Raw genomic sequence first — 17,233 nt, 5'->3', positions numbered from 1 at the left:
TTGCTTATTATATTAATATACAGGTTTATTATTATCTATTTTAATATTTATTTTTATCTTTATTATTCTTCAAGTTTTAGAAGGTTCTCAATATGCTTAGATGAATAAACACACACACACACACAGAGAGAGAGAGAGAGAGAATAAAGCATATTGATATACAGTGTTGATCTTGAATTTTTTAATTCAAATTAGATTCCCTTTTCGATATCGAGTTATTTCTTCATTATTATGTTCATTAAAATTAAAGGCATTTTGAAAAAGCATTTTATTATTATATTATCTATTTTAATATTTATTTATTACATTTGTCAGATTAATGATATGTTATATGTAATAATGAATAGCTCTTTTCCTTAATATTATCTATCTATCTATATATCTATATTAAAATGCATTTTAAGTCAATTCATTTTTAAATATTTATTTTTAGTTATTTCTTTACTATTACTAAAACATTATTAGTATCATCATCCTCTTCATCATACAAAAATAACTAATCGTGCATGATAAAGTTAAAGGCAGACAGTGTCCCTCTCATCAGGTGTGACTCCTGATCCTGTAGGTCTGAATCCGGATCAATAAAGCGCGCCCGAACTGCATTTCACAGGAGGCTGCGCGCGTTCTCAGCGCGTGAGTGAGTGGGTGAACGCTGAGGGTCGCGACAAAAAGGTTTGTCATCCTTTCGTTTTTAACCCAATGTTTCACCCCGCACCTGGCCACGTCGACGAGGGAACCGCTGATCCTCGCCACACAGCCTCACTTTCAGTCAGATATGAGCGGCAGCGGGCGGCCCAGGACGACCTCGTTCGCTGAGCCTCAGGGGGCGTCCGGAGCCGCTGCGGCATCCGCCGGATCCGCCGCTGTCGTGGGGAGCAACGCAGGAAAGCCCGGGGTCTCCCAGGCCTCGGCGGACAGTTCATCTGCTTGCGCAAATTTAAAACTTTCTAGTGAGTATATAACGTTAATCCAAGTTATCTTAGTTATGACTGTTTAATGCACATATCGTGTATGTAATTAAACAACGCACCCATATTTTCTTGATGCTGACAGTTATGTCATCTTAACGAAACTAGCCTATGCTAACCTAGGAAAATGTTCGCAATTCTGATTTAAATTATAAACCCAGAAAAACTGACTGTGCTTCAAAACCAGTAACGTTAGAGGACATTTACAGAAAATCCTACGGCGTTACCATAGTACAGTGATGCTAATACTATGGTACTTTTATATAACATGGTACTGATTTCTGTATTGATGTGAATTGTTATTTACAGATATTTAAAATAATACCATGGTGCTGACAAATGAAATAGTATTACAGTTATCCCAAACTAAAAATAACATGATATTAGCATGGTAAGATGTCTAAAAACATAATAGTACCCTAGTTAGTTGTTAAGTGTGAATGTTTATAATGTTGCCTAAGTAGGCAGCACACTAGGATTCGAAAAGGTGTCATAAACTTCTAAGTATAACTGGTTGACAGCAATGTTTCTTCAAGTGTCTGTTATTAAAGTGATTGTTTAAATGCTTTACTAGGCAATTTATTAGGTTGCAGGGCATGTTGAATAGGTGGTAACTACCTTTCCTGACACACTCGCTGTCATAATGTTCTGTGTGAAGGACAGGTCAGGTGCACATTTAGTGATATACATGCCCTGTTTCCTTTTGGATTCACTAATACACTGTTAAGTACACTTGCATGAGACTTTTCTTTAAGTTTATGTTCAATATGCATATCAGTCTACAGCATTTGTACCACTAGAAACCTTGTAGTCACCGTGATGCGTACAAATAAATAACCTTTTTAGTCAAAATATATGCGTATATTTTCTTAACATTGTTTTGAACCAATAAACCCTGTAAATGCCAAGTACTAGGTAGGAATCTGTTTATTTTACAGAACAGCATCACTCTCTGAATGAATATAGATGATGAGAGAACATTGTCACCCTCAGAAATGTCCTGCCGCATATATGTTCGTTTACACACAGGGATCTAATCAGATCTAATGTATCAAATGTTTTGTAGGAGACAGTGGGAAGGTGACCACAGTGGTTGCCACCCCAGGCCAGGGCCCGGACCGTCCACAGGAGGTGTCCTACACCGATATCAAGGTGATTGGAAATGGCTCCTTTGGGGTGGTGTATCAGGCACGTCTCATTGACAGTCAGGAGTGGGTGGCCATCAAGAAGGTACTTCAGGATAAGCGATTTAAGGTATGACACAGTCCTACACACACAAGCATATAAATACTTGCTATAGACGGTTTCAACGGCAACAACATAAACAAACGTTACTGCGCATGCCCGCTTTTGTGGACCTAACTTAACTTCCGGTAGACTCCAAATAGAATCAATAACAACAGCCAAGTCCCTCTAGAGTAGATGTTTTTTGATAACAAACAAAATATGTTTTCTGTGTGGATCAGGCGGACTTAATGAAAATGCAAATTCATTCTTTGCCAGTAGGAGATGTTTTAAAGCATAGACAAAAAGCACGAGAAATAGATGTTTCCCCAGTAACAGCTGTAAACAACCAGAGCTGGTACGCTCTCACGCTGCTTTATCAGGCATATAACATGCAAGTCTTTCTTTCAGAAATACAGCGATATAAAAACACCTGTGCCTTGTTTTCATATTTAAGCATATAAATGTAAGGAATTATTATTATTAAACGGGCAGTACGTAACGTTACTCATGTTTATTCAACGAAGCCTTTTTGAAAATCGATCAGTTTTAAAATTGTGGCGAGTCTCCAAAAATAAATAAATGTATGGAAAACACATCTCGCAGCACAACCACCTGAGCCCAACTTCAGTCTACTCCACACATTGACTTTAACCAGAGACAACTGCGTTTGTAGAAGGCACCGCAGCCAGGCCGATATACACAACACAGACCGGAAGTTAACTTAGGTCCAGGCGTGTGCGCCCGATGAAAACGTCTATACTACAGGGCCTTTGAATGCTTGAATCTGATTGGCTGATGAAAGTTCTGAGGTTTGCTAGGAAATGCACGGCGTAGTTCATAGTTCAAGACCGCTCTCTTGACCGCATTACAGTTCCATATCACTTCACATAGTAAAACCGTAATAACTGAAATTACAGGACTAACAAAAACAACAACATGACAGACTATGACTTTGTCAGACGAAAGTAAATACACATGACATCTCTCACTAGCGAGGTAATAACAGCGCTGTTTAGAGACGCTGCTGCGGAAGACTGTTGAGGGACACACAGAGGAAGCCTGATTCACACAAGCTCTCTCTCTTTCTCTTTCTCTGTGTCTCTGTCACTCTCGCTCTCTTTCTAATAACTTCATTAATAAATGCATTAGAATGCTATCATCCATTACCAGCTTTAAAATTACTTTTTAGAACCAGCAAAAGAGGCGTTGGATGAGATGCGGAAGAAATAATCCTACCTTTAAGTATGAAAACCAGACAAATCCTTTTAAATATTTCATCAGATCGATGTCTTGAGGTGTGGTAACCATAGTAGTGGGCATTATTTTTTTTTATAATTCAACGGCCCGTCGTCAGTTATTCCTTAATTACATTTTTTTTTTAAGAGTTATTCCTGTGTAGTGAATCATAACTACCTAATTGCGTTACTTGGTACCAAATTCAATATGTATTTTCCTGCAAAACTTCTAGTCTACCAAAAAAATTAAATAAAGCACTGTAAACCTTAAGTTAGGAAAACTCAAAGTGAGGTAGTAAGTAACTTCTAAGTTAATAGTTCTTTACATTTTGATTTTGCATCACACAAATTAATCTAATTGCAACTGAAACTGAATTAAACTAAATATCAACTAGCTCACAAACTAATTTTTTTCATTGCATAAACATCATATTAACTGTCAAAAGCAAATTATTTGCAGTTAATGTAATTAGCAAAGAGACTCACTGTACACTTACATGTACACAGTTAAGCATTAGATATTTAGGTATATGGGTAATTTTTAAAAGCTAACTAAAAATATTTTTCAAACATTTGGTAGTCTTGGGAACTGACTGAAATTTAAGTTGAAATACTTAAATGACTAAAACTGAATTAAAAATGAAAGCTATAGAAAAGTATTTTCTATAATGACATTACAAAAGCACATAGCAAAATACTAAAACTTAAACTAAAATTAAAATGAATACAGAAACCAACCAAATCCATTGAAACCGTGTAAACGGTCTACTGTCCATATCCAGGAAGGTAATAAAAACATCATCAAAGTAGTCCATGTGACATCAGAGGGTCAGTTAGAGTTTGTTGAAGCATCGAAAAAACAATTTGGTTGGAACGACATGAGGGTGAGTCATTGATGACATCATTTTAATTTTTGTATGAACTAACCCTTTAACACTTATTGTGATCCACTAGTCGTATATGTAAAGATTACTTAAAATCCATTTATTTTTATGTTACCTGACAGTCAACTGATGCTTTATAGTAATTGGTAGCAGTCTTGGGTTAAGAGACCTTTTCACTCTGTATTCTGATTTGAATATCTCACCAGAATGTTATACGACCAACAACACCATCTGTTTCCATTTCCATGACCCACATGTGCTGTCCACTACCAAAGCAAACACTGTGCCCTCGAATGAGGCACTTTAACACAGGCTGCTGTAGGGGAGTTGTACTGTCGTGACTACTTGCTTGTAAATATTGTGACTTCTCTTATTCTTGAGATGTGCTTAACAGTCTTTCTTCTCTGTTCATGAAGAATCGAGAACTTCAGGTCATGAGAAAATTGGACCACTGCAATATAGTGAGGCTGCGCTATTTCTTCTATTGCAGTGGAGAGAAGGTAAAGGAACTGTGACATTTGTTGCATCTGTTGATCTATATTGTGACTTTAAAGTGAAATCAACATATACATTACTGTTCAAAAGTTTATAATGTATAAATATAAAACATTTATTTTTAATAGTAATAATTATTTTTTTTTATTTTTTTTACAGTATTGTTATTTTTTTTTATTATTGCAGCCTTAAGCACAAGAGACTTCTTTCAGAAACAACTTGTGACCTCTAAACTTTTGAACAGTCAATTATGTCATGTAGTGATGTAACGATTCATTAAACTTTATGGATTTCATGGTTCGATATTTATTTTTATTTTTTTTACAAAATGAGATTTAAGACTGATTATAAATTAAATGTGTCCTTTTATTATTGCTTGGACAAAATGCTACACATTTCTTTGTGAAATTGAGATATAACACTATAGAAATATATTAATATAGCACTTGCATATTATTGCTCTTTTGTCAGTTTTGATTGCTTCTGTTGTCCTCATTTGTAAGTCGCTTTGGATAAAAAGCGTCTGCTAAATAACAACATTTAAATATAATTTAGATGTAAATAACAAAACGAAATAGAAATTTTAAAACAAGCCCCAAATCATAAATAAATAACACAAATAAAATAAATCTCTTCATATAAGCAAAAGTTTTGTCTGTGCTCTTTCCATTTCAAATGAGAGACAATCACTGCATTTTAAACATGATCCAAACAAAGATGCTGCATACACGCAACATGAGCAGATTTTAATCGAAATTAGATTGTTTCATTTCAAAATCTGAAGCAAAAACAGATTGGTTTGACTTCAGTTTTGTGAAACTATACATAAATATCTGCATGAAACAGAAACGGCAAACGAGCTAAATGAGATGCAGATTCACTCTCTGCCAGCAGGTGGAGCTTAAAGCGTTTCCTTTGGTTTCTGCTGTAAACAAAGCAGCGCTGCACTTATTAACTTTAATATGCGTTATACAGAGGCAAGATGCAAAGAAAAAATACCATCGAAACTTTTCTAAAGAGCGTAAGTTCCCCTCAGATATATATTAATATAAACTCTTATCCCTAGTTAAATCACGATTTGTTTAGCATCTCAACCGATTTGAACAGTCACATATTTGAATCGATTGTCAACTGGCGATAATTGTTAAATCCCTAATGTCATGAGAATATCTGCTGAATTAGGTTCAGATTGTTGTAGTTAATAACGGTGACTCTTTCCATTCTGATAGACTGTTCTATGGACAGAAGTATGTGCTTGTTGAATGTATGGACATTGATAATGAGTTTGTCCTGCTATAACTGCTTCCACACTTCTGGGAAGTATTTTGGTTAAATGTTGAAATATGGATACAAGGATTTTCCTTCCAATAGTTCTGGACACGTAGTGTATTTTGAGGAGGTCTTTGTTTGTCATAAGCTACAGAGGCTCATGTGTCTTTTTTTCCACAGAAGGACGAGGTTTACCTCAATCTGGTGCTGGACTATGTGCCTGAGACGGTCTACAGGGTGGCACGACAATTCAGCAAAGCTAAAACCATTATTCCTATCTTTTTTGTGAAGGTAAAGTTGACTGAACAAACATACTTAAATTCTTGACATTTCGACAAGGCAACACAAATCAAAACTTACCAGTTTTATTCACTATAAAATGTTTTAGTCTTATAATCCACAATGCTGTTGGTGAACTATATTTACAATGTGTGGATTGATATGCAAACACAAGCAGCGTCCAGTTAGGCAAAAGTTACTTCAGTTAGAATTGTATTAGTTGGCAGAATAATTAATTCGATCATGGTAAATAAATGTAAATTTTAAACAATAAAATATTGTAATTTTTAAATAAATTTTATTGTCTGCTTTTTTATTATATTTCTTTTATTGTGTCTTTTATCAACACAGCCTCTTAAGGTTTATTGCTTTAATAATAACTTTTCACACCTCTGAGCAAACTTTTGTTTTTGCTGACATAACCATATGGACAGGAAATAAATATTAGATTAAAAAAAAATTACATCCTTTGTTCGACAAGTCCGGTCAAGTCATGATGGATAAATTAAAGTCCCACAACCCACCATACATTATTCCCGCTTAATATTCTGATTTTGAAAATTTTTTTAATGTATTTTTAAATTTGCCAGAATGTCAGAATATTACTGAATTAGTGAATAATAATGTTTAATGTACATATTAATGAATAATAATATAACAATGGAGGCTGATTAAGATTTAGCCTTTTTCTTTAATATAAAGAGATTTATGCTTGTTGTTCTTGTTTTCTCTTAGGTGTATATGTATCAGCTTTTCCGCAGTTTGGCCTACATCCATTCCCAGGGTGTGTGTCACAGAGACATCAAACCACAGAACCTTCTGGTGGACCCAGAAACAGCTGTTCTCAAGCTCTGTGACTTTGGCAGGTCAGTGCTGAGAGAGAGCGAGAGAGCGGGTGGATTTGATGGCTTCTCTAATGTGTCCTCCTGTCCACCACTCCACATTATGTTCAGTTTTAATGGGTGTTACACTATAATAGTCATTATATTTTGTAAGTGTGGGCCTTAGTTGGTGTCTAGATTTGATGTGAATTGGGGATGCATTATCTCACCCTGCCTTCGGCCTTTGTAAATCATGTTTGTTTTTTGATAGTGCATTGTTAAATATGTTAGCAAATGCCATTGTTCTTGTCCACGGCTCATTGACAAAAGTAATATGCATCCAGATGTTGATGATGCCGATCTGATGGTCTCTTTGATGTGATCCTTTGTCCTCCAGGCCAAACTCAAAAAAGCTGCTCCGTCTTTTTTTCAGAGCTGTTTTTATGAGAACCACTTGAACCGTTGGATGATTGGCAGACATGTCTAGCACTGTAATCCAGACCACATTAGTATTTAATTTGTGATTATGTAAGGTTCTTGATGGCATTCATGCTTTCTTTTGAGGGATCATGAATACTGCATTTTGTGTCTGTAAAAAGTGAATAATTTGGCAACTCAAAGGCTTGAAAATGGTTATTTGGTTATTTGGAGTGGAGAGATGCACATCACTCTGTTTGAAAGTGAAACAGCTGTTTTGAATTTAGAAGCTGTTTTCCCTGCAGTTATTTGATTCAGAAGTTTTTTAGTCCATTCATTTTTACCCGCTTTATTTAAAAATTAAAATTAAAATTAAATACAGAAACTTTTGAATAATAGTGGTGAAATACTCTCTTTTGTACTGGGATGGAGGGAGATTTTTATGGTGTTGAGCTATATTAAGTACTTGTTTTATTGAGGAAGTATAAATCTGTTATTTGTTTCATACTGACTGTCTGATTAAAGTTTTTCTTGTAATTCAAATCTGTCTCACTCAGTGCAAAGCAGCTGGTGAGGGGTGAGCCCAATGTCTCTTATATCTGCTCACGATACTATCGCGCCCCTGAGCTCATCTTTGGTGCGACCGACTACACCTCTAACATTGACGTCTGGTCGGCCGGATGTGTGTTGGCCGAACTGCTGCTGGGACAGCCCATCTTCCCTGGAGACAGCGGTGTGGACCAGCTAGTGGAGATCATAAAGGTAAAAGTGACCCTTTACTTTTGAGATGTACTTTTAGATTCAGTTCCACACTGTTAGGCAAGAAGATTTATGATGTCCCCAAAGGCTTAGTTTTACTTAATCAGCATCAAACTGAGTTTATTTAGGCTACTGTTCAAAAGTTTGGGGTCAGCAAGATTTTTAAAAAGTGAATATGAATGCAGTTCTTTCTACTTACAAATGCATCCTAAATCGTATCAAAGGTTCTTCAATAATAGGAAGCACAAATGTTTTCAACCTTGATAATAAGATGTTTCTTGAGCAACGAAACAGTATATTAGAATGATTTTTAGCTTGAAAATTCAGCTTTTCATTAAAGGAATAAATTACATTATATAATATATTCAAATAGAAAAGTTATTTGAAATGGTAACAATATTTCACAATTGCCCTTTTTTTTTTTTTTTTTTTTTTTTGATCAAATAACTGCAGCATTGGTGAGCAGAACAGACTTCTTTTAAAAACCCAAAAAATCCATGCTAGTTTTTTTTTTTTTTTATCAATCATAAAGTTTCTTAATAAAAATTATTATTATCATACATTTTATTTTTTTTACCTTAACCCATCATTCCTCACAGTTGTTTCTGTGTGTCCGCTCAGATACTTGGAACACCCACAAGAGAACAGATCCGTGAAATGAACCCGAACTACACGGAGTTCAAATTCCCACAGATCAAAGCACATCCATGGACCAAGGTAAAATCTCTCACAAATATGTGACTCGCATCTACAGCCAAAGCAATGCGGTATCGGTTATCAGTGTTACAAAACTGGCTTATAAAAACTTTTGACAGTCTGCAAGTTTACTGCTTGTTCCGTCCAAGAGACAGAAAGAAACCATCACATGACTGACATGTAAGGGAACGGTTTGAATGTCTTGCATTAAATTTACCAAATTCAGCAGTCGCAGTTAATGTTTATTTATCTTATCTTTGTGTATATTCTGTAGTTTCTATATCGGTGTAGTCTTAAGTTATGTTAAGCAATGTTTTGTATAAGCAGTGAAGAAAATGGCTGACTTGTCAAACATCCAAAAAGGACGTTTTGCAGTATCAACTTTGAAGGTGCCATCTGTCATGTCTGGCAAAAAAATCAAGTCATACTCCACAGTCCATACCAGATGGGGGCAGTATGCCTCAATAAAGTGAATTGGTCTACTCTAGAGTAACAAACGAGAAACGGCATAGTCTTTATGCTCCGCCCCTACCTTCACAACAACACTACAGCCATAGCCGAAGCCTAAGAGGACGTTTTGCCTCCAGAGGAACGTTGGGTGATGTCAAGTGATTTTGAAACATGACATCTTCACGCTACTCCTCTTCACCTTTACCAGTGAATATGTTCATATTCGTTTTGTTCATATTACATTTTGAGTTGTATATACACATTATTTGAATTAAATTAATTTGACAGACAGCATTCTGTCAACATCATTGGTAAACATCAGACAGCTGATCAAAGCTAGCGCCAACCAACGTAACCAGAGCTGCCAACTCTCAAGCATTCACCGTGAGACACACGCAATTGACTCTTTTCACACGCTTTCATGCCACACATCAATTTTCTCACGCACAGAAAAACCACGAAGCAAAGAGGACACTGAGACCAACATACTAGACAGAGCAGGTTAGTTATGATATAAAAAAAATTGGTAAGTTATAGCTAGCTAATTATCAAACGCAGCTACGGTTAGCCATTGCTAACATTAGCACGTTTATCGAACCGACTTTGATACATTTCTGTTATAACTTCCCGAAAAAAAATACACAAACATATAAAACAAACTTTTAGCGAAATACTAACAGCATCTAACTTACCAATCCAAAAGAAATGTTGCAAGTTCGGAGTCGAACCTCAATTCTTTCAGGTCCATCAGTTGTCTCCAGCGATTGAAAGCAGTGCCGATGTTTACTCTGGTTCGGCTCCTTTTCTTATCGGATTTGATTTGTGATTCCAAGCGGTTGTTTCCCTGTAGCGGGTACTGGTCTTTTGCCAAGGGCTTCAGCCATCCTTCCTCTCTCTTCCCTGAACTGAAATGAAGTACTGGTCTGTACTTTCCACACGATTGACATCAAGTTCAAGTACGCCCACAAGCCGTGCGAGTTATTCGTGTATTACAGGTTGGCTGGTGGTTATGTTGCCCGTATACCGCCTCCTATGGCCGAAACTGGTATTACGACACCTGTTGGGCCGTGGCTAGTAATGCTAATGCTAATTAAGGTTGATATCTCTGCAGCACTATAACTTGACATTTTTCTTAATGACATCGCCCATATTTCTTCTCATTCTTTTGATGCGTGTAGGTAATTTTTTGGATCTTTTTACCTCAATTTTTGCGCATGGCACCTTTAAACGTTAACAGTCCAATTGTTTGGTGTTTTAAGAACAGTCTTCATGATTGACTGTGTACACAAAACATGGCAAGACATCATCCGAGAAGAGGGATAGAGCACAAAAACTGAAGGTGAATGATAGGGACCATCAAACACTATGAAGGTTTGTGTCTAAACGACACAAATTTACTGCAGTAAAGTGACAGCAAACCTCAGTATTCACTTTTCAAGATCCTGTTTCAAAAAACCAACAGAGAAATCCACAAAGCCAGCGTCAATAAAAAGAGCTGCAATTAGGGCTCATTTATGATGCAAAATCCACTTTTACAAGGAGTCTTCATAAAACCAAACCAGGCTCAAAAAACGAGTGGTTTCGATCATGTTTGCAATATGACATCATATTGTGGTAGCCCCGCCCACTGCTATTGACTGACAGGCACGTATTACCATATCCTCAGCTCTCAGTGTTGTGCCACGTCTGCCATTTTGTCTGTGTGCGACCGGCTGTTTCACAAGTATACAAGTATATTATATCCAAGTACATAAATGATTCAGACTACCATTTCGAGACCTTCTGGTTCATTTGAATCGGTGCTTGATCTCAAATGAGTTAAATACGGTTTCTTCTGCTGTCCGGTTCGTACATGTACAGCTGAATACTGGTCATCTCGCTCATGTTGCTTCTCCTCTCTGTTTATTGCCATACGCAAAGCGGAAATGTCTAGGCTCCATCCCCTTCTGGAGTCAGACAGGAAGTTGCAGCTCATTTTCATGTAAATGAACACACCGCTTTTTAGACCCGCCCCAAAAATTACACTTTTCAACACGATCTGTACGGTGTTTTTAGCTGAAACTTCACAGGCACATTCAGATGAGCCATAAGGTTAATATAACAGCTTGTAAAAAGGGGAATAATAGGTGCTCTTTAATCACAGATGCCAATGCAAAATATGAATAATATGGTGCCGTGATCAGAAAACCTGGACCGGTGCAGCACCAGTATGAATTTTGACTAATCGCCTGACTTGCATTTTATCAAACCAGTGTGGACCGTTTTGAAGAGAAGAGTGAGAAGCCCATTCAACATCTCTGAAGCAACTGGCTGATGTTTTGATAGACCGCATTCAACTGGAGATTGTTCAAAAGATGTCCAACAGCTGTCTGATAACTTAAGATCCGTTTCTTTTCGTTGAACATTTCTCTTTCTTATGTCATTCCTCCACAGGTGTTTAAACCCCGAACTCCGCCTGAGGCGATCGCTCTGTGCTCTCGGCTGTTAGAGTACACACCAGTGACACGACTGACTCCGCTCCAGGCTTGCGCTCATGCCTTCTTTGACGAGCTGCGCCAGCCTGGCACCCGTCTGCCCAGCGGTCGAGAGCTGCCTCCGCTCTTCAACTTCAGCACCACAGGTGAGGCACAGGAGCCTTTCATGCGTATCCTTTGCAATAAACTTCTCAATGATTGCGGCCAGATGTCATCTCAACAAAACTGATGTCTGTGGGATTAGAGTCAGTTTTAGCCTGATGTTATTCCATCTCAGAACAAGGATCTAGATCGGTATTTAACCCGCCTTTACTGTAAGTTCAGCTGTGAGAATCATTTATTGGAGACATCAGAAATCCCTCCCTAGTGCACTCAGACCATTTATTAAAACTGCTCTACAGGAACAGCTTGTACAGAGTTGAAGCAGTCACACAGTAAGATAAAACTACCTCATCCACGCCTGCCATGATGAATGAGCGTATACACCCCAGTCTGTAGAGGTTAGCCAATTATTTACATACACTACCATTCATAAGTTTGGGGTCTTAAAGTGACAATAAAGACATTCGTAATGCCACAGAGATTTCAGTTTCAAATAAATGCTATTCTTTTGAACCTTTTATTGATAAAATCCTGAAAAAAATTATATTCTACATTTATTTCTACAAATATAATAAGCAGCTTAACTGTTTTGAATATTGATACTAATAATAAATGTCTCTTGAGCAGCAAATCAGCATATCAGAATGATTTCTGAAGGATCATGTGACACTGAAGACTGGAGTAATGGTGCTGAAAATTCAGCTTTGCATCATTGGAATTAATTTCATTTTAAAATGTCAAAATAAAATTGTAAAAAGTTTTAATATTACTGTTGGGTGACCCCAGACTTTTAAAGGTGGCGTATCTAAATAAAATAAAAAAAGATGTGTCATTGAATGCTCACCATCATGTTTGTGTATGACGTTGTTCTGGACACTTTTGATCAGAATAATGATTTCAGTTTCAAATGCTGTATGACTTCAGAGGGAGTCCTGTGGAGCACTTCATAATCATTTTGATACTTTTACATTCTTTTCTGAAGCTTGACAGCTTAATGGAAATTAATTGCATTAGTACAAATCTCTTTTTGTGATCTGCAGAAGAAATAAAGTAATACAAATTTGGAAAGGCATGAGTGTGCATAAATTATGACAGAATTTTAATTTATGGATGAACCATTCCTTTAATTCTGGGGTTTAGAGAGAGAGGGCAGCAAATAATCATGTAATGCTAAATTACAATGAGGTTTGATGCTAGAAACCTTGACTAACATAATTGAACTTCAGGGAAGAAAATGAAATCCTACAGAACAGAAGCGATTGAGAGGAGACTAGCAGCACTCTACTTAGTCCCTCCAAAATATCCTGTTGCTTTTCTTTCTTTTATGGGTTTGGTTTTCTCTGCTATTGCTTATTGGAGCAGTACTTGGACGTTTATGTATTATTTTATAAGAGATAGTTTGTGTGAAATGTTGCTGCTCTTAAAATATGATGTTTGTTCTTCTTCGAGGTCTGTCAGCAGAGTGTGTTTCTCTTTATTTCAGAGCTGATGATTCAGCCGCAGCTCAATTCCTCTCTCATTCCACCTCATGCCCGCTCTCAGACCGTAGCTTCATCCAACGGTAATGCTGTGATCCTTCTCACTGATTGCTCTGTTAAAACATTAAATCAAAGCTCACTTTATTAAGTTAAAGTTTATAAAGCCTTCCTGTTCTTTATAGTGCACAATTATTCATGAGGATAATGCTTCGTTTCATTATCTTTCATAGATAATAACTTTCCCTGCTTCTTAAATTACTTTTCTGATCTAGTAACGCCCTTCCTGGGTATTCATTTAACTGCTGTTAAACTACAATTCAATACAAAAAAAATATATATATTTATTTTTTGGAAAATTCTCTGATGCTCACCAAGGCTGCATTTATGTAACCCAAAATAGATTAAAAACTTGTATCATTACAATTTAAAATAACAGCTTTCTATTGTAATGGATTTTAAAATTGAATTTATTCCTGTAATGCAAAGCAGAATTTTCAGCATCGTTAGGGTCTAACCAGCTAAACTGGTAATAACTGGGATGTAAGTAGACATTGATTGGCCAGACGCGCTTGGAAACACCCTCACCCGTCATGATTTAAAACACTGTGTAACATATTGTAAACATTGTGCCAACTTATTTTGCAATTATGATGAACAGCGATTAAATATACGGACGCTGAAGTGTAGGCACTTGTAGCAAATGTAGCACTGCCAGTTGTCATTGGAGATTGTTAATCCTCAATTCCGTTCTTTAAGTCGCTTTACATATACGTCGACATTTCATGTCCATTATTGATAAACCCGCGAAAACCCAACAATAACACCGCTCCGATCACAGCGTCCTCCATCCTCCTGTTGTTAACGTTCTTCTTCTTTGTTAATATTGTTGAACGTTACGCACAAATGACATCGCTGTCGACCGGATTACATCACGTCCTAGTACACACGTCCAGTGCGAATGCAACCCTTCAAATGGTACTGGGAAATAGTTTGTGCAAAATCGTCCCAGTACTGTAATACTGTACATTTAGTTCTGGAACTAAAGCGGTGCGAAAGGCCCTTTTACTCCACTCTTCGGTTTCATATGATCTTTCAGAAATCCTACTAATATGGTGCATAATATTTTTTGGAACTGGGTTTAAAATTGTGGTTTAAAAAAAAAATCAGGATTCTCTGATGAATAGAAATGAACAGTATTTATTTGAGAGAGTACTTTTTGTAACATAATAAATGTTTTTACCATCACCTTTGATCAGTTTAGTGCAAAGTACTGTCCCCAAGCTTTTAAAGACTGTAACATATTTAGTGTTTGTATAGACCAGCGCTACTTTTGCGTCATCGAAGGTTAACGCCCCTTTTTTGGGGGAAAACAAACGCATTCCCCTGATACAGAACTCGCTCTAGTTTCTTGATAGAAAAAATGGCAGAAACACACACACTCTCTTTGCCGGCCGAGGACCGTGAGAGGTATTTAATGAAGCCACTGGATACGGTGTTTGCAGAGGTTTCCCTTTGAAATGGTCGAAAACTGGATTAATAACCCCACGCAGTGGCCAAATATGGACATCTAACGTTACCATTATCTCGTGGAATCACCAAGTAACCTATTTTTGTCATTAACATACTCACAGTATGATAAACTAGACGATGAGGCCATGTCAAGAGGAGTCGGTGGCTTACTTGGATCATATTTCACTTGATTTAAGCTATTGACAGTTTTGTTGTCGACTAGCTATACTAGTTAGAAATACGAAGCTGCTAGCAGCTACGTCATTAACGTTAGCTCTCATTAGGAACGCTACCTTGGCTGTTCACTGATTTTACGTTTGAAATATTCGCAGGCTAGGACTAAACCATATCTGTTTGAAATTGTGTCTGAAAGGCCTGTACACATCAGAAACAATGAAAAACAAAAGGTCCCTGGAGCGAGTTCTGTATCAGGAATCCGTTAGTTTTCCCCCGAAAAGGGGCGTTACCCTTAGATGACGCAAAAGTAGCGTTGGTCTATGTCTTGTGTTTGCTGATCACTCTGACGAATGTCATTTTTCTATGTCGTCTTTTTGTCTGGTCCTCTCTCTCTCTTCTCTGCCAGATGGCTCTGAAGGTTCTGTACAGCCCGGATCCACTCTGACCAACAGCACCTGAGGCTGAGACTCAGAAAACAAGCTTACACACCACAGCATCTGAGCCATCTCCGCGCACATCTCTCCCTCTGACCAACACACACTCTTTACCTCATACACGGCCTCTCCACCCTATTCACCGACTGATTCTGGGGCCACGCTTTGCAGAAACCCGATGTTAGTTTGCTGACTGTTAAACAAACTTTCAGTCTACTGAGAAACATACAGGACACACACACTCCGACACACTTCCTTGCAACAAACAACAACAAAGTTATACTGCTAGTATTTGCTTCAGATAATAGTGGTAGTCATCTCTGGCTGCCTACATCCGTAGTAAAGCTCCCTTGCACCCATAATGCAACACCACACGTGTTTGGAGGTCAATTATGATTGGTTCAGTAGCTAGGGGCAGGTCCTCTGTCTCTCTCTCTTTTTTTCTTGTTTTTTCTTAATTTATTTAAATCAAAGTTATCAGTGGATGTTTTCCCTTGACTTGTATAGAAGAAACACTCTCATCCCTCTCAATATTCCTATCAGAGGTAAAATACATTTCGTAGGGAACAAGCAGTCACGGTAAATGGTGTATCTTGTTATAAATGTCAAGGAAAAGATGCGAGACTAACTGTGGTGGTTTTATACTGTTTTATTGTATTTAAAAAAAAAACGAGAATAATATCTTGCTTTTACCTTCCAGTAAATATATTTATTCTTTTAAGATGATGAATTGAATGGACTTTTGAGAAAGCATCTGCAGTTGTTTCCAGTGAAGAGAAGCCAGTATGGAAAAGGTAAAAAAAAGCTCTTGTTGACCATAAGAAAAGGAAAGAGGTATGCAAGATAATAGCCTATTGTTGTACTGAACTGAAGTGACTTTATATTCCCAGGTATTTATTTCTCATTAACTGTTGATGATGCTCTGGGTCTAGGCTTAATTTATGCTTGTGAGATTAGTCTTCATTCGTTCAGTCTCACTTTTTAGATGATGTCAGGTCTGAAGACTGACCCATGCGTCATATTTGAGTGTTTCAGTATGTTTTTGTTTATTCTTTCCAGTTTAAACATTCCTGTCTATGCCATTTTTACAGTAGATTAAGCTACTCCTAAGGATTTGTGGTAGAACAGTTCTAGAATGTGTTTGTGAATCTGCACACGAGTTGAAAATTGTAACGTCAAATGTTCTCAGTCAACTGTATCAATTCATAAACTGTCCGAAATGACTGATATCTTTTGTTTTTCTTGAGAACATATGTTAGCCTCTCAATAAACCCTCTACCCCTCCTTCCAATCTTCTGTTATGCTCGTGCTATTCTCCTGTTCTTTTTCATGTTGTTCAGTTGGTGTGGTTTGACCAGGTTTCTCACACACCTGTATGTAAATATACTTCAGTTTTGGAGCCCTGTGTAAGATGTAAATATCGACGCTGTACCACTTTTGTGTTTTCATTGATGTCTTTCTCTCCCTTCATCTTTCTCTTGGGCACTTTTTTTCTCGTAGCTCTGTCTTTTTTTGTGTGTATGTTTAGCGTACTGTATGTCAGTTCATAAGCTCAGCAC

At 37.2% G+C, this 17,233-nt stretch overlaps 1 pseudogene; it reads left to right on the top strand.

Moving 5' to 3' along the window:
• The first annotated feature begins 606 nt into the window (after window positions 1-606).
• Window positions 607-16,965, top strand: LOC127935624 (glycogen synthase kinase-3 beta-like; annotated as a pseudogene).
• The last annotated feature ends 268 nt before the right edge of the window (window positions 16,966-17,233 follow it).

The sequence above is a fragment of the Carassius gibelio genome, chromosome A19 (assembly GCF_023724105.1).
Source record: "Carassius gibelio isolate Cgi1373 ecotype wild population from Czech Republic chromosome A19, carGib1.2-hapl.c, whole genome shotgun sequence".
NCBI classification, from domain to species: domain Eukaryota; kingdom Metazoa; phylum Chordata; class Actinopteri; order Cypriniformes; family Cyprinidae; genus Carassius; species Carassius gibelio.
This window is presented reverse-complemented; position numbering and strand designations above follow the sequence as displayed.